The sequence below is a fragment of the Phyllobates terribilis genome, unplaced genomic scaffold, assembly GCF_046119375.1.
Source record: "Phyllobates terribilis strain yellow unplaced genomic scaffold, ASM4611937v1 Scaffold_540__1_contigs__length_1147954, whole genome shotgun sequence".
NCBI classification, from domain to species: domain Eukaryota; kingdom Metazoa; phylum Chordata; class Amphibia; order Anura; family Dendrobatidae; genus Phyllobates; species Phyllobates terribilis.
In genome coordinates, this window is record NW_027363300.1 from 985,306 (window position 1) to 1,008,671 (window position 23,366).

General features: G+C 45.3%; 17 non-coding genes across 17 annotated transcripts; all 17 read left to right on the top strand.

Annotated features, from left to right (window-relative positions):
* Window positions 1-901: 901 nt before the first annotated feature.
* Window positions 902-1,092, top strand: LOC141232976 (U2 spliceosomal RNA). Its single transcript, XR_012299146.1, has one exon. It is a non-coding gene; the product is annotated as a U2 spliceosomal RNA (small nuclear RNA).
* Window positions 1,093-2,213: 1,121 nt separating this feature from the next.
* LOC141232977 (U2 spliceosomal RNA) lies at window positions 2,214-2,404 on the top strand. The gene has a single exon (XR_012299147.1). It is a non-coding gene; the product is annotated as a U2 spliceosomal RNA (small nuclear RNA).
* A 1,121-nt stretch (window positions 2,405-3,525) lies between these two features.
* Window positions 3,526-3,716, top strand: LOC141232978 (U2 spliceosomal RNA). The gene has a single exon (XR_012299148.1). It is a non-coding gene; the product is annotated as a U2 spliceosomal RNA (small nuclear RNA).
* A 1,121-nt stretch (window positions 3,717-4,837) lies between these two features.
* On the top strand, window positions 4,838-5,028 carry LOC141232980 (U2 spliceosomal RNA). Its single transcript, XR_012299149.1, has one exon. It is a non-coding gene; the product is annotated as a U2 spliceosomal RNA (small nuclear RNA).
* A 1,121-nt stretch (window positions 5,029-6,149) lies between these two features.
* LOC141232981 (U2 spliceosomal RNA) lies at window positions 6,150-6,340 on the top strand. Its single transcript, XR_012299150.1, has one exon. It is a non-coding gene; the product is annotated as a U2 spliceosomal RNA (small nuclear RNA).
* Window positions 6,341-7,461: 1,121 nt separating this feature from the next.
* Window positions 7,462-7,652, top strand: LOC141233081 (U2 spliceosomal RNA). Its single transcript, XR_012299246.1, has one exon. It is a non-coding gene; the product is annotated as a U2 spliceosomal RNA (small nuclear RNA).
* A 1,120-nt stretch (window positions 7,653-8,772) lies between these two features.
* LOC141232402 (U2 spliceosomal RNA) lies at window positions 8,773-8,963 on the top strand. Its single transcript, XR_012298654.1, has one exon. It is a non-coding gene; the product is annotated as a U2 spliceosomal RNA (small nuclear RNA).
* A 1,122-nt stretch (window positions 8,964-10,085) lies between these two features.
* Window positions 10,086-10,276, top strand: LOC141232982 (U2 spliceosomal RNA). Its single transcript, XR_012299151.1, has one exon. It is a non-coding gene; the product is annotated as a U2 spliceosomal RNA (small nuclear RNA).
* Window positions 10,277-11,397: 1,121 nt separating this feature from the next.
* LOC141232983 (U2 spliceosomal RNA) lies at window positions 11,398-11,588 on the top strand. Its single transcript, XR_012299152.1, has one exon. It is a non-coding gene; the product is annotated as a U2 spliceosomal RNA (small nuclear RNA).
* A 1,120-nt stretch (window positions 11,589-12,708) lies between these two features.
* On the top strand, window positions 12,709-12,899 carry LOC141232984 (U2 spliceosomal RNA). Its single transcript, XR_012299153.1, has one exon. It is a non-coding gene; the product is annotated as a U2 spliceosomal RNA (small nuclear RNA).
* A 1,120-nt stretch (window positions 12,900-14,019) lies between these two features.
* LOC141232985 (U2 spliceosomal RNA) lies at window positions 14,020-14,210 on the top strand. The gene has a single exon (XR_012299154.1). It is a non-coding gene; the product is annotated as a U2 spliceosomal RNA (small nuclear RNA).
* A 1,112-nt stretch (window positions 14,211-15,322) lies between these two features.
* Window positions 15,323-15,513, top strand: LOC141232987 (U2 spliceosomal RNA). The gene has a single exon (XR_012299156.1). It is a non-coding gene; the product is annotated as a U2 spliceosomal RNA (small nuclear RNA).
* Window positions 15,514-16,633: 1,120 nt separating this feature from the next.
* Window positions 16,634-16,824, top strand: LOC141232637 (U2 spliceosomal RNA). The gene has a single exon (XR_012298821.1). It is a non-coding gene; the product is annotated as a U2 spliceosomal RNA (small nuclear RNA).
* Window positions 16,825-17,944: 1,120 nt separating this feature from the next.
* On the top strand, window positions 17,945-18,135 carry LOC141232420 (U2 spliceosomal RNA). Its single transcript, XR_012298671.1, has one exon. It is a non-coding gene; the product is annotated as a U2 spliceosomal RNA (small nuclear RNA).
* Window positions 18,136-19,263: 1,128 nt separating this feature from the next.
* Window positions 19,264-19,454, top strand: LOC141232988 (U2 spliceosomal RNA). The gene has a single exon (XR_012299157.1). It is a non-coding gene; the product is annotated as a U2 spliceosomal RNA (small nuclear RNA).
* Window positions 19,455-20,578: 1,124 nt separating this feature from the next.
* Window positions 20,579-20,769, top strand: LOC141232989 (U2 spliceosomal RNA). Its single transcript, XR_012299158.1, has one exon. It is a non-coding gene; the product is annotated as a U2 spliceosomal RNA (small nuclear RNA).
* Window positions 20,770-22,777: 2,008 nt separating this feature from the next.
* LOC141232543 (U2 spliceosomal RNA) lies at window positions 22,778-22,961 on the top strand. The gene has a single exon (XR_012298779.1). It is a non-coding gene; the product is annotated as a U2 spliceosomal RNA (small nuclear RNA).
* Window positions 22,962-23,366: the final 405 nt, after the last annotated feature.

Consider the following 23,366-nt stretch of genomic DNA (forward strand, 5'->3'; position numbering starts at 1 on the left):
TGCTATCTATCTAGCTCTCCCTCTATACTTCCTTTTGGATAAACAGACATATTAGGCAAGCATTTTGGAGCTTTCACCTAAATAACTACAGGTGGTGAGATAAGCTGCACAATATAATTGACCTTTCAGTATATTGTTGCACACACACCATCTATTTAGCAAATGCCCTTGTTATCAACAGCAGCCTTTTAAACTCACCTGAGCTAACAGGTATGTGAGCTGGTTACTCTGCTGCGCTTAAAATTTCTTTTTTGGTTTGCTACAATGCCTTTTCTGAAACGTTGTCTCCCTCTGCTGGAACACTGACTTCTTTCATTTAATGCCTGCAGACTATAAAAGAGAAACCAACCCAAAAAGTTTGGTTGATTAGTCTGTGGCATTCTTTTAAACTGTTGCTTATGGCGGTCTCTGTGAGCTTCTCAGTGACATTCAGCCATCCAGGTATCCCGCCTGCAGTAGACGGAATGTGGCAATGGAACGCTGGCTGCGCGTGTCATAATAGGCTCTGAGCCTTTATATACCTGCGCACAGCAGCAGCCACCTTCAGTCTGCTGCTGGACAGCCAGCAGCAGCAGCAGGAGAGGTAATTAATCAGCAACCCTCCTGCTAAGGGTAGACAGCTGCTCGTTCCACCCCCCCCTGCCTTAATTGGTTCTCCTCCCTTCCAACGGTGTTGAGGCGGGTGGGAACAGCCGGGGGTTGAGGGTACTGTGCTAAAAGAGGTGGAGTTATGCAGATCTAAAACGCGTGGATTGCAGCAGCAGCAAGCCGAAAAGTGCAGGCATGTGAGGGATCTAGAGGTTGACAGCATGTCTTCTTAACGGGAGTCCAGGTGGCCATCTCCACAAATGGACTTTTCAGAATCCTTGGGTGGCACCGTAGTCGGAAACCAATTCTGGTTATCGCTTCTCGGCCTTTTGGCTAAGATCAAGTGTAGTATCTGTTCTTATCAGTTTAATATCTGATACGTCCCCTATCTGGGGACCATATATTAAATGGATTTTTAGAACAGGGAGATGGAAAAAGAGCTTGCTCTGTCCACTCCACGCATTGACCTGGTATTGCAGTATCTCCAGGACCGGTGCACCCCTTCTTTAATGCAGTTTCTAAAATCAGAAAGAATTGAATTCAATGCTTTTTGTTCATTTTGCTTGTTTGTCGGATTTTGGGATGGACTCTTTGGCTTTGCTTTTCTTCTCCTCATTGGATTTTTCATGTTAAAAGTTGCAGAAGCCAGATGACAAGCTCATTTTGGTTCAACTTCAGCAACTGTGCATTGCATTGCCATGTAATGTAATGTAATGCAATGCTATCTATCTAGCTCTCCCTCTATACTTCCTTTTGGATAAACAGACATATTAGGCAAGCATTTTGGAGCTTTCAACTAAATAACTACAGGTGGTGAGATAAGCTGCACAATATAATTGACCTTTCAGTATATTGTTGCACACACACCATCTATTTAGCAAATGCCCTTGTTATCAACAGCAGCCTTTTAAACTCACCTGAGCTAACAGGTATGTGAGCTGGTTACTCTGCTGCGCTTAAAATTTATTTTTTGGTTTGCTACAATGCCTTTTCTGAAACGTTGTCTCCCTCTGCTGGAACACTGACTTCTTTCATTTAATGCCTGCAGACTATAAAAGAGAAACCAACCCAAAAAGTTTGGTTGATTAGTCTGTGGCATTCTTTTAAACTGTTGCTTATGGCGGTCTCTGTGAGCTTCTCAGTGACATTCAGCCATCCAGGTATCCCGCCTGCAGTAGACGGAATGTGGCAATGGAACGCTGGCTGCGCGTGTCATAATAGGCTCTGAGCCTTTATATACCTGCGCACAGCAGCAGCCACCTTCAGTCTGCTGCTGGACAGCCAGCAGCAGCAGCAGCAGGAGAGGTAATTAATCAGCAACCCTCCTGCTAAGGGTAGACAGCTGCTCGTTCCACCCCCCCCCCCGCCTTAATTGGTTCTCCTCCCTTCCAACGGTGTTGAGGCGGGTGGGAACAGCCGGGGGTTGAGGGTACTGTGCTAAAAGAGGTGGAGTTATGCAGATCTAAAATGCGTGGATTGCAGCAGCAGCAAGCCGAAAAGTGCAGGCATGTGAGGGATCTAGAGGTTGACAGCATGTCTTCTTAACGGGAGTCCAGGTGGCCATCTCCACAAATGGACTTTTCAGAATCCTTGGGTGGCACCGTAGTCGGAAACCAATTCTGGTTATCGCTTCTCGGCCTTTTGGCTAAGATCAAGTGTAGTATCTGTTCTTATCAGTTTAATATCTGATACGTCCCCTATCTGGGGACCATATATTAAATGGATTTTTAGAACAGGGAGATGGAAAAAGAGCTTGCTCTGTCCACTCCACGCATTGACCTGGTATTGCAGTATCTCCAGGACCGGTGCACCCCTTCTTTAATGCAGTTTCTAAAATCAGAAAGAATTGAATTCAATGCTTTTTGTTCATTTTGCTTGTTTGTCGGATTTTGGGATGGACTCTTTGGCTTTGCTTTTCTTCTCCTCATTGGATTTTTCATGTTAAAAGTTGCAGAAGCCAGATGACAAGCTCATTTTGGTTCAACTTCAGCAACTGTGCATTGCATTGCCATGTAATGTAATGTAATGCAATGCTATCTATCTAGCTCTCCCTCTATACTTCCTTTTGGATAAACAGACATATTAGGCAAGCATTTTGGAGCTTTCACCTAAATAACTACAGGTGGTGAGATAAGCTGCACAATATAATTGACCTTTCAGTATATTGTTGCACACACACCATCTATTTAGCAAATGCCTTTGTTATCAACAGCAGCCTTTTAAACTCACCTGAGCTAACAGGTATGTGAGCTGGTTACTCTGCTGCGCTTAAAATTTCTTTTTTGGTTTGCTACAATGCCTTTTCTGAAACGTTGTCTCCCTCTGCTGGAACACTGACTTCTTTCATTTAATGCCTGCAGACTATAAAAGAGAAACCAACCCAAAAAGTTTGGTTGATTAGTCTGTGGCATTCTTTTAAACTGTTGCTTATGGCGGTCTCTGTGAGCTTCTCAGTGACATTCAGCCATCCAGGTATCCCGCCTGCAGTAGACGGAATGTGGCAATGGAACACTGGCTGCGCGTGTCATAATAGGCTCTGAGCCTTTATATACCTGCGCACAGCAGCAGCCACCTTCAGTCTGCTGCTGGACAGCCAGCAGCAGCCGCAGCAGGAGAGGTAATTAATCAGCAACCCTCCTGCTAAGGGTAGACAGCTGCTCGTTCCACCCCCCCCCCCGCCTTAATTGGTTCTCCTCCCTTCCAACGGTGTTGAGGCGGGTGGGAACAGCCGGGGGTTGAGGGTACTGTGCTAAAAGAGGTGGAGTTATGCAGATCTAAAACGCGTGGATTGCAGCAGCAGCAAGCTGAAAAGTGCAGGCATGTGAGGGATCTAGAGGTTGACAGCATGTCTTCTTAACGGGAGTCCAGGTGGCCATCTCCACAAATGGACTTTTCAGAATCCTTGGGTGGCACCGTAGTCGGAAACCAATTCTGGTTATCGCTTCTCGGCCTTTTGGCTAAGATCAAGTGTAGTATCTGTTCTTATCAGTTTAATATCTGATACGTCCCCTATCTGGGGACCATATATTAAATGGATTTTTAGAACAGGGAGATGGAAAAAGAGCTTGCTCTGTCCACTCCACGCATTGACCTGGTATTGCAGTATCTCCAGGACCGGTGCACCCCTTCTTTAATGCAGTTTCTAAAATCAGAAAGAATTGAATTCAATGCTTTTTGTTCATTTTGCTTGTTTGTCGGATTTTGGGATGGACTCTTTGGCTTTGCTTTTCTTCTCCTCATTGGATTTTTCATGTTAAAAGTTGCAGAAGCCAGATGACAAGCTCATTTTGGTTCAACTTCAGCAACTGTGCATTGCATTGCCATGTAATGTAATGTAATGCAATGCTATCTATCTAGCTCTCCCTCTATACTTCCTTTTGGATAAACAGACATATTAGGCAAGCATTTTGGAGCTTTCACCTAAATAACTACAGGTGGTGAGATAAGCTGCACAATATAATTGACCTTTCAGTATATTGTTGCACACACACCATCTATTTAGCAAATGCCCTTGTTATCAACAGCAGCCTTTTAAACTCACCTGAGCTAACAGGTATGTGAGCTGGTTACTCTGCTGCGCTTAAAATTTCTTTTTTGGTTTGCTACAATGCCTTTTCTGAAACGTTGTCTCCCTCTGCTGGAACACTGACTTCTTTCATTTAATGCCTGCAGACTATAAAAGAGAAACCAACCCAAAAAGTTTGGTTGATTAGTCTGTGGCATTCTTTTAAACTGTTGCTTATGGCGGTCTCTGTGAGCTTCTCAGTGACATTCAGCCATCCAGGTATCCCGCCTGCAGTAGACGGAATGTGGCAATGGAACGCTGGCTGCGCGTGTCATAATAGGCTCTGAGCCTTTATATACCTGCGCACAGCAGCAGCCACCTTCAGTCTGCTGCTGGACAGCCAGCAGCAGCAGCAGCAGGAGAGGTAATTAATCAGCAACCCTCCTGCTAAGGGTAGACAGCTGCTCGTTCCACCCCCCCCCCCGCCTTAATTGGTTCTCCTCCCTTCCAACGGTGTTGAGGCGGGTGGGAACAGCCGGGGGTTGAGGGTACTGTGCTAAAAGAGGTGGAGTTATGCAGATCTAAAACGCGTGGATTGCAGCAGCAGCAAGCTGAAAAGTGCAGGCATGTGAGGGATCTAGAGGTTGACAGCATGTCTTCTTAACGGGAGTCCAGGTGGCCATCTCCACAAATGGACTTTTCAGAATCCTTGGGTGGCACCGTAGTCGGAAACCAATTCTGGTTATCGCTTCTCGGCCTTTTGGCTAAGATCAAGTGTAGTATCTGTTCTTATCAGTTTAATATCTGATACGTCCCCTATCTGGGGACCATATATTAAATGGATTTTTAGAACAGGGAGATGGAAAAAGAGCTTGCTCTGTCCACTCCACGCATTGACCTGGTATTGCAGTATCTCCAGGACCGGTGCACCCCTTCTTTAATGCAGTTTCTAAAATCAGAAAGAATTGAATTCAATGCTTTTTGTTCATTTTGCTTGTTTGTCGGATTTTGGGATGGACTCTTTGGCTTTGCTTTTCTTCTCCTCATTGGATTTTTCATGTTAAAAGTTGCAGAAGCCAGATGACAAGCTCATTTTGGTTCAACTTCAGCAACTGTGCATTGCATTGCCATGTAATGTAATGTAATGCAATGCTATCTATCTAGCTCTCCCTCTATACTTCCTTTTGGATAAACAGACATATTAGGCAAGCATTTTGGAGCTTTCACCTAAATAACTACAGGTGGTGAGATAAGCTGCACAATATAATTGACCTTTCAGTATATTGTTGCACACACACCATCTATTTAGCAAATGCCCTTGTTATCAACAGCAGCCTTTTAAACTCACCTGAGCTAACAGGTATGTGAGCTAGTTACTCTGCTGCGCTTAAAATTTCTTTTTTGGTTTGCTACAATGCCTTTTCTGAAACGTTGTCTCCCTCTGCTGGAACACTGACTTCTTTCATTTAATGCCTGCAGACTATAAAAGAGAAACCAACCCAAAAAGTTTGGTTGATTAGTCTGTGGCATTCTTTTAAACTGTTGCTTATGGCGGTCTCTGTGAGCTTCTCAGTGACATTCAGCCATCCAGGTATCCCGCCTGCAGTAGACGGAATGTGGCAATGGAACGCTGGCTGCGCGTGTCATAATAGGCTCTGAGCCTTTATATACCTGCGCACAGCAGCAGCCACCTTCAGTCTGCTGCTGGACAGCCAGCAGCAGCAGCAGCAGGAGAGGTAATTAATCAGCAACCCTCCTGCTAAGGGTAGACAGCTGCTCGTTCCACCCCCCCCCCCGCCTTAATTGGTTCTCCTCCCTTCCAACGGTGTTGAGGCGGGTGGGAACAGCCGGGGGTTGAGGGTACTGTGCTAAAAGAGGTGGAGTTATGCAGATCTAAAACGCGTGGATTGCAGCAGCAGCAAGCCGAAAAGTGCAGGCATGTGAGGGATCTAGAGGTTGACAGCATGTCTTCTTAACGGGAGTCCAGGTGGCCATCTCCACAAATGGACTTTTCAGAATCCTTGGGTGGCACCGTAGTCGGAAACCAATTCTGGTTATCGCTTCTCGGCCTTTTGGCTAAGATCAAGTGTAGTATCTGTTCTTATCAGTTTAATATCTGATACGTCCCCTATCTGGGGACCATATATTAAATGGATTTTTAGAACAGGGAGATGGAAAAAGAGCTTGCTCTGTCCACTCCACGCATTGACCTGGTATTGCAGTATCTCCAGGACCGGTGCACCCCTTCTTTAATGCAGTTTCTAAAATCAGAAAGAATTGAATTCAATGCTTTTTGTTCATTTTGCTTGTTTGTCGGATTTTGGGATGGACTCTTTGGCTTTGCTTTTCTTCTCCTCATTGGATTTTTCATGTTAAAAGTTGCAGAAGCCAGATGACAAGCTCATTTTGGTTCAACTTCAGCAACTGTGCATTGCATTGCCATGTAATGTAATGTAATGCAATGCTATCTATCTAGCTCTCCCTCTATACTTCCTTTTGGATAAACAGACATATTAGGCAAGCATTTTGGAGCTTTCACCTAAATAACTACAGGTGGTGAGATAAGCTGCACAATATAATTGACCTTTCAGTATATTGTTGCACACACACCATCTATTTAGCAAATGCCCTTGTTATCAACAGCAGCCTTTTAAACTCACCTGAGCTAACAGGTATGTGAGCTGGTTACTCTGCTGCGCTTAAAATTTCTTTTTTGGTTTGCTACAATGCCTTTTCTGAAACGTTGTCTCCCTCTGCTGGAACACTGACTTCTTTCATTTAATGCCTGCAGACTATAAAAGAGAAACCAACCCAAAAAGTTTGGTTGATTAGTCTGTGGCATTCTTTTAAACTGTTGCTTATGGCGGTCTCTGTGAGCTTCTCAGTGACATTCAGCCATCCAGGTATCCCGCCTGCAGTAGACGGAATGTGGCAATGGAACGCTGGCTGCGCGTGTCATAATAGGCTCTGAGCCTTTATATACCTGCGCACAGCAGCAGCCACCTTCAGTCTGCTGCTGGACAGCCAGCAGCAGCAGCAGCAGGAGAGGTAATTAATCAGCAACCCTCCTGCTAAGGGTAGACAGCTGCTCGTTCCACCCCCCCCCCCGCCTTAATTGGTTCTCCTCCCTTCCAACGGTGTTGAGGCGGGTGGGAACAGCCGGGGGTTGAGGGTACTGTGCTAAAAGAGGTGGAGTTATGCAGATCTAAAACGCGTGGATTGCAGCAGCAGCAAGCCGAAAAGTGCAGGCATGTGAGGGATCTAGAGGTTGACAGCATGTCTTCTTAACGGGAGTCCAGGTGGCCATCTGCACAAATGGACTTTTCAGAATCCTTGGGTGGCACCGTAGTCGGAAACCAATTCTGGTTATCGCTTCTAGGCCTTTTGGCTAAGATCAAGTGTAGTATCTGTTCTTATCAGTTTAATATCTGATACGTCCCCTATCTGGGGACCATATATTAAATGGATTTTTAGAACAGGGAGATGGAAAAAGAGCTTGCTCTGTCCACTCCACGCATTGACCTGGTATTGCAGTATCTCCAGGACCGGTGCACCCCTTCTTTAATGCAGTTTCTAAAATCAGAAAGAATTGAATTCAATGCTTTTTGTTCATTTTGCTTGTTTGTCGGATTTTGGGATGGACTCTTTGGCTTTGCTTTTCTTCTCCTCATTGGATTTTTCATGTTAAAAGTTGCAGAAGCCAGATGACAAGCTCATTTTGGTTCAACTTCAGCAACTGTGCATTGCATTGCCATGTAATGTAATGTAATGCAATGCTATCTATCTAGCTCTCCCTCTATACTTCCTTTTGGATAAACAGACATATTAGGCAAGCATTTTGGAGCTTTCACCTAAATAACTACAGGTGGTGAGATAAGCTGCACAATATAATTGACCTTTCAGTATATTGTTGCACACACACCATCTATTTAGCAAATGCCCTTGTTATCAACAGCAGCCTTTTAAACTCACCTGAGCTAACAGGTATGTGAGCTGGTTACTCTGCTGCGCTTAAAATTTCTTTTTTGGTTTGCTACAATGCCTTTTCTGAAACGTTGTCTCCCTCTGCTGGAACACTGACTTCTTTCATTTAATGCCTGCAGACTATAAAAGAGAAACCAACCCAAAAAGTTTGGTTGATTAGTCTGTGGCATTCTTTTAAACTGTTGCTTATGGCGGTCTCTGTGAGCTTCTCAGTGACATTCAGCCATCCAGGTATCCCGCCTGCAGTAGACGGAATGTGGCAATGGAACGCTGGCTGCGCGTGTCATAATAGGCTCTGAGCCTTTATATACCTGCGCACAGCAGCAGCCACCTTCAGTCTGCTGCTGGACAGCCAGCAGCAGCAGCAGCAGGAGAGGTAATTAATCAGCAACCCTCCTGCTAAGGGTAGACAGCTGCTCGTTCCACCCCCCCCCCGCCTTAATTGGTTCTCCTCCCTTCCAACGGTGTTGAGGCGGGTGGGAACAGCCGGGGGTTGAGGGTACTGTGCTAAAAGAGGTGGAGTTATGCAGATCTAAAACGCGTGGTTTGCAGCAGCAGCAAGCCGAAAAGTGCAGGCATGTGAGGGATCTAGAGGTTGACAGCATGTCTTCTTAACGGGAGTCCAGGTGGCCATCTCCACAAATGGACTTTTCAGAATCCTTGGGTGGCACCGTAGTCGGAAACCAATTCTGGTTATCGCTTCTCGGCCTTTTGGCTAAGATCAAGTGTAGTATCTGTTCTTATCAGTTTAATATCTGATACGTCCCCTATCTGGGGACCATATATTAAATGGATTTTTAGAACAGGGAGATTGAAAAAGAGCTTGCTCTGTCCACTCCACGCATTGACCTGGTATTGCAGTATCTCCAGGACCGGTGCACCCCTTCTTTAATGCAGTTTCTAAAATCAGAAAGAATTGAATTCAATGCTTTTTGTTCATTTTGCTTGTTTGTCGGATTTTGGGATGGACTCTTTGGCTTTGCTTTTCTTCTCCTCATTGGATTTTTCATGTTAAAAGTTGCAGAAGCCAGATGACAAGCTCATTTTGGTTCAACTTCAGCAACTGTGCATTGCATTGCCATGTAATGTAATGTAATGCAATGCTATCTATCTAGCTCTCCCTCTATACTTACTTTTGGATAAACAGACATATTAGGCAAGCATTTTGGAGCTTTCACCTAAATAACTACAGGTGGTGAGATAAGCTGCACAATATAATTGACCTTTCAGTATATTGTTGCACACACACCATCTATATAGCAAATGCCCTTGTTATCAACAGCAGCCTTTTAAACTCACCTGAGCTAACAGGTATGTGAGCTGGTTACTCTGCTGCGCTTAAAATTTCTTTTTTGGTTTGCTACAATGCCTTTTCTGAAACGTTGTCTCCCTCTGCTGGAACACTGACTTCTTTCATTTAATGCCTGCAGACTATAAAAGAGAAACCAACCCAAAAAGTTTGGTTGATTAGTCTGTGGCATTCTTTTAAACTGTTGCTTATGGCGGTCTCTGTGAGCTTCTCAGTGACATTCAGCCATCCAGGTATCCCGCCTGCAGTAGACGGAATGTGGCAATGGAACGCTGGCTGCGCGTGTCATAATAGGCTCTGAGCCTTTATATACCTGCGCACAGCAGCAGCCACCTTCAGTCTGCTGCTGGACAGCCAGCAGCAGCAGCAGCAGGAGAGGTAATTAATCAGCAACCCTCCTGCTAAGGGTAGACAGCTGCTCGTTCCACCCCCCCCCCCCGCCTTAATTGGTTCTCCTCCCTTCCAACGGTGTTGAGGCGGGTGGGAACAGCCGGGGGTTGAGGGTACTGTGCTAAAAGAGGTGGAGTTATGCAGATCTAAAACGCGTGGATTGCAGCAGCAGCAAGCCGAAAAGTGCAGGCATGTGAGGGATCTAGAGGTTGACAGCATGTCTTCTTAACGGGAGTCCAGGTGGCCATCTCCACAAATGGACTTTTCAGAATCCTTGGGTGGCACCGTAGTCGGAAACCAATTCTGGTTATCGCTTCTCGGCCTTTTGGCTAAGATCAAGTGTAGTATCTGTTCTTATCAGTTTAATATCTGATACGTCCCCTATCTGGGGACCATATATTAAATGGATTTTTAGAACAGGGAGATGGAAAAAGAGCTTGCTCTGTCCACTCCACGCATTGACCTGGTATTGCAGTATCTCCAGGACCGGTGCACCCCTTCTTTAATGCAGTTTCTAAAATCAGAAAGAATTGAATTCAATGCTTTTTGTTCATTTTGCTTGTTTGTCGGATTTTGGGATGGACTCTTTGGCTTTGCTTTTCTTCTCCTCATTGGATTTTTCATGTTAAAAGTTGCAGAAGCCAGATGACAAGCTCATTTTGGTTCAACTTCAGCAACTGTGCATTGCATTGCCATGTAATGTAAAGTAATGCAATGCTATCTATCTAGCTCTCCCTCTATACTTCCTTTTGGATAAACAGACATATTAGGCAAGCATTTTGGAGCTTTCACCTAAATAACTACAGGTGGTGAGATAAGCTGCACAATATAATTGACCTTTCAGTATATTGTTGCACACACACCATCTATTTAGCAAATGCCCTTGTTATCAACAGCAGCCTGTTAAACTCACCTGAGCTAACAGGTATGTGAGCTGGTTACTCTGCTGCGCTTAAAATTTCTTTTTTGGTTTGCTACAATGCCTTTTCTGAAACGTTGTCTCCCTCTGCTGGAACACTGACTTCTTTCATTTAATGCCTGCAGACTATAAAAGAGAAACCAACCCAAAAAGTTTGGTTGATTAGTCTGTGGCATTCTTTTAAACTGTTGCTTATGGCGGTCTCTGTGAGCTTCTCAGTGACATTCAGCCATCCAGGTATCCCGCCTGCAGTAGACGGAATGTGGCAATGGAACGCTGGCTGCGCGTGTCATAATAGGCTCTGAGCCTTTATATACCTGCGCACAGCAGCAGCCACCTTCAGTCTGCTGCTGGACAGCCAGCAGCAGCAGCAGCAGGAGAGGTAATTAATCAGCAACCCTCCTGCTAAGGGTAGACAGCTGCTCGTTCCACCCCCCCCCCCGCCTTAATTGGTTCTCCTCCCTTCCAACGGTGTTGAGGCGGGTGGGAACAGCCGGGGGTTGAGGGTACTGTGCTAAAAGAGGTGGAGTTATGCAGATCTAAAACGCGTGGATTGCAGCAGCAGCAAGCCGAAAAGTGCAGGCATGTGAGGGATCTAGAGGTTGACAGCATGTCTTCTTAACGGGGGTCCAGGTGGCCATCTCCACAAATGGACTTTTCAGAATCCTTGGGTGGCACCGTAGTCGGAAACCAATTCTGGTTATCGCTTCTCGGCCTTTTGGCTAAGATCAAGTGTAGTATCTGTTCTTATCAGTTTAATATCTGATACGTCCCCTATCTGGGGACCATATATTAAATGGATTTTTAGAACAGGGAGATGGAAAAAGAGCTTGCTCTGTCCACTCCACGCATTGACCTGGTATTGCAGTATCTCCAGGACCGGTGCACCCCTTCTTTAATGCAGTTTCTAAAATCAGAAAGAATTGAATTCAATGCTTTTTGTTCATTTTGCTTGTTTGTCGGATTTTGGGATGGACTCTTTGGCTTTGCTTTTCTTCTCCTCATTGGATTTTTCATGTTAAAAGTTGCAGAAGCCAGATGACAAGCTCATTTTGGTTCAACTTCAGCAACTGTGCATTGCATTGCCATGTAATGTAATGTAATGCAATGCTATCTATCTAGCTCTCCCTCTATACTTCCTTTTGGATAAACAGACATATTAGGCAAGCATTTTGGAGCTTTCACCTAAATAACTACAGGTGGTGAGATAAGCTGCACAATATAATTGACCTTTCAGTATATTGTTGCACACACACCATCTATTTAGCAAATGCCCTTGTTATCAACAGCAGCCTTTTAAACTCACCTGAGCTAACAGGTATGTGAGCTGGTTACTCTGCTGCGCTTAAAATTTCTTTTTTGGTTTGCTACAATGCCTTTTCTGAAACGTTGTCTCCCTCTGCTGGAACACTGACTTCTTTCATTTAATGGCTGCAGACTATAAAAGAGAAACCAACCCAAAAAGTTTGGTTGATTAGTCTGTGGCATTCTTTTAAACTGTTGCTTATGGCGGTCTCTGTGAGCTTCTCAGTGACATTCAGCCATCCAGGTATCCCGCCTGCAGTAGACGGAATGTGGCAATGGAACGCTGGCTGCGCGTGTCATAATAGGCTCTGAGCCTTTATATACCTGCGCACAGCAGCAGCCACCTTCAGTCTGCTGCTGGACAGCCAGCAGCAGCAGCAGCAGGAGAGGTAATTAATCAGCAACCCTCCTGCTAAGGGTAGACAGCTGCTCGTTCCACCCCCCCCCCGCCTTAATTGGTTCTCCTCCCTTCCAACGGTGTTGAGGCGGGTGGGAACAGCCGGGGGTTGAGGGTACTGTGCTAAAAGAGGTGGAGTTATGCAGATCTAAAACGCGTGGATTGCAGCAGCAGCAAGCCGAAAAGTGCAGGCATGTGAGGGATCTAGAGGTTGACAGCATGTCTTCTTAACGGGAGTCCAGGTGGCCATCTCCACAAATGGACTTTTCAGAATCCTTGGGTGGCACCGTAGTCGGAAACCAATTCTGGTTATCGCTTCTCGGCCTTTTGGCTAAGATCAAGTGTAGTATCTGTTCTTATCAGTTTAATATCTGATACGTCCCCTATCTGGGGACCATATATTAAATGGATTTTTAGAACAGGGAGATGGAAAAAGAGCTTGCTCTGTCCACTCCACGCATTGACCTGGTATTGCAGTATCTCCAGGACCGGTGCACCCCTTCTTTAATGCAGTTTCTAAAATCAGAAAGAATTGAATTCAATGCTTTTTGTTCATTTTGCTTGTTTGTCGGATTTTGGGATGGACTCTTTGGCTTTGCTTTTCTTCTCCTCATTGGATTTTTCATGTTAAAAGTTGCAGAAGCCAGATGACAAGCTCATTTTGGTTCAACTTCAGCAACTGTGCATTGCATTGCCATGTAATGTAATGTAATGCAATGCTATCTATCTAGCTCTCCCTCTATACTTCCTTTTGGATAAACAGACATATTAGGCAAGCATTTTGGAGCTTTCACCTAAATAACTACAGGTGGTGAGATAAGCTGCACAATATAATTGACCTTTCAGTATATTGTTGCACACACACCATCTATTTAGCAAATGCCCTTGTTATCAACAGCAGCCTTTTAAACTCACCTGAGCTAACAGGTATGTGAGCTGGTTACTCTGCTGCGCTTAAAATTTCTTTTTTGGTTTGCTACAATGCCTTTTCTGAAACGTTGTCTCCCTCTGCTGGAACACTGACTTCTTTCATTTAATGCCTGCAGACTATAAAAGAGAAACCAACCCAAAAAGTTTGGTTGATTAGTCTGTGGCATTCTTTTAAACTGTTGCTTATGGCGGTCTCTGTGAGCTTCTCAGTGACATTCAGCCATCCAGGTATCCCGCCTGCAGTAGACGGAATGTGGCAATGGAACGCTGGCTGCGCGTGTCATAATAGGCTCTGAGCCTTTATATACCTGCGCACAGCAGCAGCCACCTTCAGTCTGCTGCTGGACAGCCAGCAGCAGCAGCAGCAGGAGAGGTAATTAATCAGCAACCCTCCTGCTAAGGGTTGACAGCTGCTCGTTCCACCCCACCCCCGCCTTAATTGGTTCTCCTCCCTTCCAACGGTGTTGAGGCGGGTGGGAACAGCCGGGGGTTGAGGGTACTGTGCTAAAAGAGGTGGAGTTATGCAGATCTAAAACGCGTGGATTGCAGCAGCAGCAAGCCGAAAAGTGCAGGCATGTGAGGGATCTAGAGGTTGACAGCATGTCTTCTTAACGGGAGTCCAGGTGGCCATCTCCACAAATGGACTTTTCAGAATCCTTGGGTGGCACCGTAGTCGGAAACGAGTTCTGGTTATCGCTTCTCGGCCTTTTGGCTAAGATCAAGTGTAGTATCTGTTCTTATCAGTTTAATATCTGATACGTCCCCTATCTGGGGACCATATATTAAATGGATTTTTAGAACAGGGAGATGGAAAAAGAGCTTGCTCTGTCCACTCCACGCATTGACCTGGTATTGCAGTATCTCCAGGACCGGTGCACCCCTTCTTTTCTAAAATCAGAAAGAATTGAATTCAATGCTTTTTGTTCATTTTGCTTGTTTGTCGGATTTTGGGATGGACTCTTTGGCTTTGCTTTTCTTCTCCTCATTGGATTTTTCATGTTAAAAGTTGCAGAAGCCAGATGACAAGCTCATTTTGGTTCAACTTCAGCAACTGTGCATTGCATTGCCATGTAATGTAATGTAATGCAATGCTATCTATCTAGCTCTCCCTCTATACTTCCTTTTGGATAAACAGACATATTAGGCAAGCATTTTGGAGCTTTCACCTAAATAACTACAGGTGGTGAGATAAGCTGCACAATATAATTGACCTTTCAGTATATTGTTGCACACACACCATCTATTTAGCAAATGCCCTTGTTATCAACAGCAGCCTTTTAAACTCACCTGAGCTAACAGGTATGTGAGCTGGTTACTCTGCTGCGCTTAAAATTTCTTTTTTGGTTTGCTACAATGCCTTTTCTGAAACGTTGTCTCCCTCTGCTGGAACACTGACTTCTTTCATTTAATGCCTGCAGACTATAAAAGAGAAACCAACCCAAAAAGTTTGGTTGATTAGTCTGTGGCATTCTTTTAAACTGTTGCTTATGGCGGTCTCTGTGAGCTTCTCAGTGACATTCAGCCATCCAGGTATCCCGCCTGCAGTAGACGGAATGTGGCAATGGAACGCTGGCTGCGCGTGTCATAATAGGCTCTGAGCCTTTATATACCTGCGCACAGCAGCAGCCACCTTCAGTCTGCTGCTGGACAGCCAGCAGCAGCAGCAGCAGGAGAGGTAATTAATCAGCAACCCTCCTGCTAAGGGTAGACAGCTGCTCGTTCCACCCCCCCCCCCGCCTTAATTGGTTCTCCTCCCTTCCAACGGTGTTGAGGCGGGTGGGAACAGCCGGGGGTTGAGGGTACTGTGCTAAAAGAGGTGGAGTTATGCAGATCTAAAACGCGTGGATTGCAGCAGCAGCAAGCCGAAAAGTGCAGGCATGTGAGGGATCTAGAGGTTGACAGCATGTCTTCTTAACGGGAGTCCAGGTGGCCATCTCCACAAATGGACTTTTCAGAATCCTTGGGTGGCACCGTAGTCGGAAACCAATTCTGGTTATCGCTTCTCGGCCTTTTGGCTAAGATCAAGTGTAGTATCTGTTCTTATCAGTTTAATATCTGATACGTCCCCTATCTGGGGACCATATATTAAATGGATTTTTAGAACAGGGAGATGGAAAAAGAGCTTGCTCTGTCCACTCCACGCATTGACCTGGTATTGCAGTATCTCCAGGACCGGTGCACCCCTTCTTTAATGCAGTTTCTAAAATCAGAAAGAATTGAATTTAATGCTTTTTGTTCATTTTGCTTGTTTGTCGGATTTTGGGATGGACTCTTTGGCTTTGCTTTTCTTCTCCTCATTGGATTTTTCATGTTAAAAGTTGCAGAAGCCAGATGACAAGCTCATTTTGGTTCAACTTCAGCAACTGTGCATTGCATTGCCATGTAATGTAATGTAATGCAATGCTATCTATCTAGCTCTCCCTCTATACTTCCTTTTGGATAAACAGACATATTAGGCAAGCATTTTGGAGCTTTCACCTAAATAACTACAGGTGGTGAGATAAGCTGCACAATATAATTGACCTTTCAGTATATTGTTGCACACACACCATCTATTTAGCAAATGCCCTTGTTATCAACAGCAGCCTTTTAAACTCACCTGAGCTAACAGGTATGTGAGCTGGTTACTCTGCTGCGCTTAAAATTTATTTTTTGGTTTGCTACAATGCCTTTTCTGAAACGTTGTCTCCCTCTGCTGGAACACTGACTTCTTTCATTTAATGCCTGCAGACTATAAAAGAGAAACCAACCCAAAAAGTTTGGTTGAATAGTCTGTGGCATTCTTTTAAACTGTTGCTTATGGCGGTCTCTGTGAGCTTCTCAGTGACATTCAGCCATCCAGGTATCCCGCCTGCAGTAGACGGAATGTGGCAATGGAACGCTGGCTGCGCGTGTCATAATAGGCTCTGAGCCTTTATATACCTGCGCACAGCAGCAGCCACCTTCAGTCTGCTGCTGGACAGCAAGCAGCAGCAGCAGCAGGAGAGGTAATTAATCAGCAACCCTCCTGCTAAGGGTAGACAGATGCTCGTTCCACCCCCCCCCCGCCTTAATTGGTTCTCCTCCCTTCCAACGGTGTTGAGGCGGGTGGGAACAGCTGGGGGTTGAGGGTACTGTGCTAAAAGAGGTGGAGTTATGCAGATCTAAAACGCGTGGATTGCAGCAGCAGCAAGCCGAAAAGTGCAGGCATGTGAGGGATCTAGAGGTTGACAGCATGTCTTCTTAACGGGAGTCCAGGTGGCCATCTCCACAAATGGACTTTTCAGAATCCTTGGGTGGCACCGTAGTCGGAAACCAATTCTGGTTATCGCTTCTCGGCCTTTTGGCTAAGATCAAGTGTAGTATCTGTTCTTATCAGTTTAATATCTGATACGTCCCCTATCTGGGGACCATATATTAAATGGATTTTTAGAACTGGGAGATGGAAAAAGAGCTTGCTCTGTCCACTCCACGCATTGACCTGGTATTGCAGTATCTCCAGGACCGGTGCACCCCTTCTTTAATGCAGTTTCTAAAATCAGAAAGAATTGAATTCAATGCTTTTTGTTCATTTTGCTTGTTTGTCGGATTTTGGGATGGACTCTTTGGCTTTGCTTTTCTTCTCCTCATTGGATTTTTCATGTTAAAAGTTGCAGAAGCCAGATGACAAGCTCATTTTGGTTCAACTTCAGCAACTGTGCATTGCATTGCCATGTAATGTAATCTAATGCAATGCTATCTATCTAGCTCTCCCTCTATACTTCCTTTTGGATAAACAGACATATTAGGCAAGCATTTTGGAGCTTTCACCTAAATAACTACAGGTGGTGAGATAAGCTGCACAATATAATTGACCTTTCAGTATATTGTTGCACACACACCATCTATTTAGCAAATGCCCTTGTTATCAACAGCAGCCTTTTAAACTCACCTGAGCTAACAGGTATGTGAGCTGGTTACTCTGCTGCGCTTAAAATTTCTTTTTTGGTTTGCTACAATGCCTTTTCTGAAACGTTGTCTCCCTCTGCTGGAACACTGACTTCTTTCATTTAATGCCTGCAGACTATAAAAGAGAAACCAACCCAAAAAGTTTGGTTGAATAGTCTGTGGCATTCTTTTAAACTGTTGCTTATGGCGGTCTCTGTGAGCTTCTCAGTGACATTCAGCCATCCAGGTATCCCGCCTGCAGTAGACGGAATGTGGCAATGGAACGCTGGCTGCGCGTGTCATAATAGGCTCTGAGCCTTTATATACCTGCGCACAGCAGCAGCCACCTTCAGTCTGCTGCTGGACAGCAAGCAGCAGCAGCAGCAGGAGAGGTAATTAATCAGCAACCCTCCTGCTAAGGGTAGACAGATGCTCGTTCCACCCCCCCCCCGCCTTAATTGGTTCTCCTCCCTTCCAACGGTGTTGAGGCGGGTGGGAACAGCTGGGGGTTGAGGGTACTGTGCTAAAAGAGGTGGAGTTATGCAGATCTAAAACGCGTGGATTGCAGCAGCAGCAAGCCGAAAAGTGCAGGCATGTGAGGGATCTAGAGGTTGACAGCATGTCTTCTTAACGGGAGTCCAGGTGGCCATCTCCACAAATGGACTTTTCAGAATCCTTGGGTGGCACCGTAGTCGGAAACCAATTCTGGTTATCGCTTCTCGGCCTTTTGGCTAAGATCAAGTGTAGTATCTGTTCTTATCAGTTTAATATCTGATACGTCCCCTATCTGGGGACCATATATTAAATGGATTTTTAGAACTGGGAGATGGAAAAAGAGCTTGCTCTGTCCACTCCACGCATTGACCTGGTATTGCAGTATCTCCAGAACCGATGCACCCCTTCTTTAATGCAGTTTCTAAAATCAGAAAGAATTGAATTCAATGCTTTTTGTTCATTTTGCTTGTTTGTCGGATTTTGGGATGGACTCTTTGGCTTTGCTTTTCTTCTCCTCATTGGATTTTTCATGTTAAAAGTTGCAGAAGCCAGATGACAAGCTCATTTTGGTTCAACTTCAGCAACTGTGCATTGCATTGCCATGTAATGTAATGTAATGCAATGCTATCTATCTAGCTCTCCCTCTATACTTCCTTTTGGATAAACAGACATATTAGGCAAGCATTTTGGAGCTTTCACCTAAATAACTACAGGTGGTGAGATAAGCTGCACAATATAATTGACCTTTCAGTATATTGTTGCACACACACCATCTATTTAGCAAATGCCCTTGTTATCAACAGCAGCCTTTTAAACTCACCTGAGCTAACAGGTATGTGAGCTGGTTACTCTGCTGCGCTTAAAATTTCTTTTTTGGTTTGCTACAATGCCTTTTCTGAAACGTTGTCTCCCTCTGCTGGAACACTGACTTCTTTCATTTAATGCCTGCAGACTATAAAAGAGAAACCAACCCAAAAAGTTTGGTTGATTAGTCTGTGGCATTCTTTTAAACTGTTGCTTATGGCGGTCTCTGTGAGCTTCTCAGTGACATTCAGCCATCCAGGTATCCCGCCTGCAGTAGACGGAATGTGGCAATGGAACGCTGGCTGCGCGTGTCATAATAGGCTCTGAGCCTTTTTAAACCTGCGCACAGCAGCAGCCACCTTCAGTCTGCTGCTGGACAGCCAGCAGCAGCAGCAGCAGGAGAGGTAATTAATCAGCAACCCTCCTGCTAAGGGTAGACAGCTGCTCGTTCCACCCCCCCCCCCCCCCCCCGCCTTAATTGGTTCTCCTCCCTTCCAACGGTGTTGAGGCGGGTGGGAACAGCCGGGGGTTGAGGGTACTGTGCTAAAAGAGGTGGAGTTATGCAGATCTAAAACGCGTGGATTGCAGCAGCAGCAAGCCGAAAAGTGCAGGCATGTGAGGGATCTAGAGGTTGACAGCATGTCTTCTTAACGGGAGTCCAGGTGGCCATCTCCACAAATGGACTTTTCAGAATCCTTGGGTGGCACCGTAGTCGGAAACCAATTCTGGTTATCGCTTCTCGGCCTTTTGGCTAAGATCAAGTGTAGTATCTGTTCTTATCAGTTTAATATCTGATACGTCCCCTATCTGGGGACCATATATTAAATGGATTTTTAGAACAGGGAGATGGAAAAAGAGCTTGCTCTGTCCACTCCACGCATTGACCTGGTATTGCAGTATCTCCAGGACCGGTGCACCCCTTCTTTAATGCAGTTTCTAAAATCAGAAAGAATTGAATTCAATGCTTTTTGTTCATTTTGCTTGTTTGTCGGATTTTGGGATGGACTCTTTGGCTTTGCTTTTCTTCTCCTCATTGGATTTTTCATGTTAAAAGTTGCAGAAGCCAGATGACAAGCTCATTTTGGTTCAACTTCAGCAACTGTGCATTGCATTGCCATGTAATGTAATGTAATGCAATGCTATCTATCTAGCTCTCCCTCTATACTTCCTTTTGGATAAACAGACATATTAGGCAAGCATTTTGGAGCTTTCACCTAAATAACTACAGGTGGTGAGATAAGCTGCACAATATAATTGACCTTTCAGTATATTGTTGCACACACACCATCTATTTAGCAAATGCCCTTGTTATCAACAGCAGCCTTTTAAACTCACCTGAGCTAACAGGTATGTGAGCTGGTTACTCTGCTGCGCTTAAAATTTCTTTTTTGGTTTGCTACAATGCCTTTTCTGAAACGTTGTCTCCCTCTGCTGGAACACTGACTTCTTTCATTTAATGCCTGCAGACTATAAAAGAGAAACCAACCCAAAAAGTTTGGTTGATTAGTCTGTGGCATTCTTTTAAACTGTTGCTTATGGCGGTCTCTGTGAGCTTCTCAGTGACATTCAGCCATCCAGGTATCCCGCCTGCAGTAGACGGAATGTGGCAATGGAATGCTGGCTGCGCGTGTCATAATAGGCTCTGAGCCTTTATATACCTGCGCACAGCAGCAGCCACCTTCAGTCTGCTGCTGGACAGCCAGCAGCAGCAGCAGCAGGAGAGGTAATTAATCAGCAACCCTCCTGCTAAGGGTAGACAGCTGCTCGTTCCACCCCCCCCCCCCCCGCCTTAATTGGTTCTCCTCCCTTCCAACGGTGTTGAGGCGGGTGGGAACAGCCGGGGGTTGAGGGTACTGTGCTAAAAGAGGTGGAGTTATGCAGATCTAAAACGCGTGGATTGCAGCAGCAGCAAGCCGAAAAGTGCAGGCATGTGAGGGATCTAGAGGTTGACAGCATGTCTTCTTAACGGGAGTCCAGGTGGCCATCTCCACAAATGGACTTTTCAGAATCCTTGGGTGGCACCGTAGTCGGAAACCAATTCTGGTTATCGCTTCTCGGCCTTTTGGCTAAGATCAAGTGTAGTATCTGTTCTTATCAGTTTAATATCTGATACGTCCCCTATCTGGGGACCATATATTAAATGGATTTTTAGAACAGGGAGATGGAAAAAGAGCTTGCTCTGTCCACTCCACGCATTGACCTGGTATTGCAGTATCTCCAGGACCGGTGCACCCCTTCTTTAATGCAGTTTCTAAAATCAGAAAGAATTGAATTCAATGCTTTTTGTTCATTTTGCTTGTTTGTCGGATTTTGGGATGGACTCTTTGGCTTTGCTTTTCTTCTCCTCATTGGATTTTTCATGTTAAAAGTTGCAGAAGCCAGATGACAAGCTCATTTTGGTTCAACTTCAGCAACTGTGCATTGCATTGCCATGTAATGTAATGTAATGCAATGCTATCTATCTAGCTCTCCCTCTATACTTCCTTTTGGATAAACAGACATATTAGGCAAGCATTTTGGAGCTTTCACCTAAATAACTACAGGTGGTGAGATAAGCTGCACAATATAATTGACCTTTCAGTATATTGTTGCACACACACCATCTATTTAGCAAATGCCCTTGTTATCAACAGCAGCCTTTTAAACTCACCTGAGCTAACAGGTATGTGAGCTGGTTACTCTGCTGCGCTTAAAATTTCTTTTTTGGTTTGCTACAATGCCTTTTCTGAAACGTTGTCTCCCTCTGCTGGAACACTGACTTCTTTCATTTAATGCCTGCAGACTATAAAAGAGAAACCAACCCAAAAAGTTTGGTTGATTAGTCTGTGGCATTCTTTTAAACTGTTGCTTATGGCGGTCTCTGTGAGCTTCTCAGTGACATTCAGCCATCCAGGTATCCCGCCTGCAGTAGACGGAATGTGGCAATGGAACGCTGGCTGCGCGTGTCATAATAGGCTCTGAGCCTTTATATACCTGCGCACAGCAGCAGCCACCTTCAGTCTGCTGCTGGACAGCCAGCAGCAGCAGCAGCAGGAGAGGTAATTAATCAGCAACCCTCCTGCTAAGGGTAGACAGCTGCTCGTTCCACCCCCCCCCCCGCCTTAATTGGTTCTCCTCCCTTCCAACGGTGTTGAGGCGGGTGGGAACAGCCGGGGGTTGAGGGTACTGTGCTAAAAGAGGTGGAGTTATGCAGATCTAAAACGCGTGGATTGCAGCAGCAGCAAGCCGAAAAGTGCAGGCATGTGAGGGATCTAGAGGTTGACAGCATGTCTTCTTAACGGGAGTCCAGGTGGCCATCTCCACAAATGGACTTTTCAGAATCCTTGGGTGGCACCGTAGTCAGAAACCAATTCTGGTTATCGCTTCTCGGCCTTTTGGCTAAGATCAAGTTTAGTATCTTTCGAAAAGTCGGTTTTGGATGTTGGCCGCCCTAGTAGATTGATACATTATGCACACTGGGGTTTAGGCGCTTGTTAGTACGCCAGGTGGCTAATATAGTCATCTGGTGGAAAGCATGGCCCCCCAGGATCGACGCCATTGGGCCGGGGAAGATCGAAAGCCCGAAGTGTGAAGTGCCCCAGGAGTGGTGACCCTGGGGTGCCTTAACTCACTGGGATTGGGAACCCCACTTGAGTTTATGGCACATTTGCACAAGCACTTCAATATTTCTTTCTTCGCACACACCCTTATTCTGGGCCTTCTGGCCTTAGGATGGGGAATTTTTTCAATTCCCGGTCGAAGGTCCGGGCAGTATTATACTGTGAAACCTTCACTATTTATTTAATTTCTTTGTCACTGTGTGTCCACTTATTCACGTGTGTCACGTCCTACTAGGATTTTGTCGGGATGCGGTTCCCTTATGGGTTCCTCTCTTGGCAGGTCTAGGGGGGGAGTGTGTGGCCATCAGGTTCCGCTCCCCCCTGAACCCCCCTGGCTCTCCTCTTTCGGGAGGAGAGCATTGTTGGCTCCCCTCTTCCGGGAGGGGAGCACAGTCTTTGGCTCCCAGTGCCTTGCTCGGGTGAGAACTCGGGCAGGTGCTGGGGGTAAGATTGGGTCGCCTCTGGCTTCGGCTGGAGGTGGCTATTTGTCCCTGTTCCTCGCTGTGGCCTTCTGGCTCGGAGGGACGGGGAATGGTTTGGGGGACCCTTCTCCTTTTGGAGAGGGTTTCAAGAAGACCAGCATCCTAGTGCACTTTTTTTGTGGCACTTGTCACTTTTTTAAGCGCACTCGGGTTTTGTACACGAATTCGGGCTTTCAAAAAAAAAAAAAAAAAAAATCTGTTCTTATCAGTTTAATATCTGATACGTCCCCTATCTGGGGACCATATATTAAATGGATTTTTAGAACAGGGAGATGGAAAAAGAGCTTGCTCTGTCCACTCCACGCATTGACCTGGTATTGCAGTATCTCCAGGACCGGTGCACCTCTTCTTTAATGCAGTTTCTAAAATCAGAAAGAATTGAATTCAATGCTTTTTGTTCATTTTGCTTCTTTGTCGGATTTTGGGATGGACTCTTTGGCTTTGCTTTTCTTCTCCTCATTGGACTTTTCATGTTAAAAGTTGCAGAAGCCAGATGACAAGCTCATTTTGGTTCAACTTCAGCAACTGTGCATTGCATTGCCATGTAATGTAATGTAATGCAATGCTATCTATCTAGCTCTCCCTCTATACTTCCTTTTGGATAAACAGACATATTAGGCAAGCATTTTGGAGCTTTCACCTAAATAACTACAGGTGGTGAGATAAGCTGCACAATATAATTGACCTTTCAGTATATTGTTGCACACACACCATCTATTTAGCAAATGCCCTTGTTATCAACAGCAGCCTTTT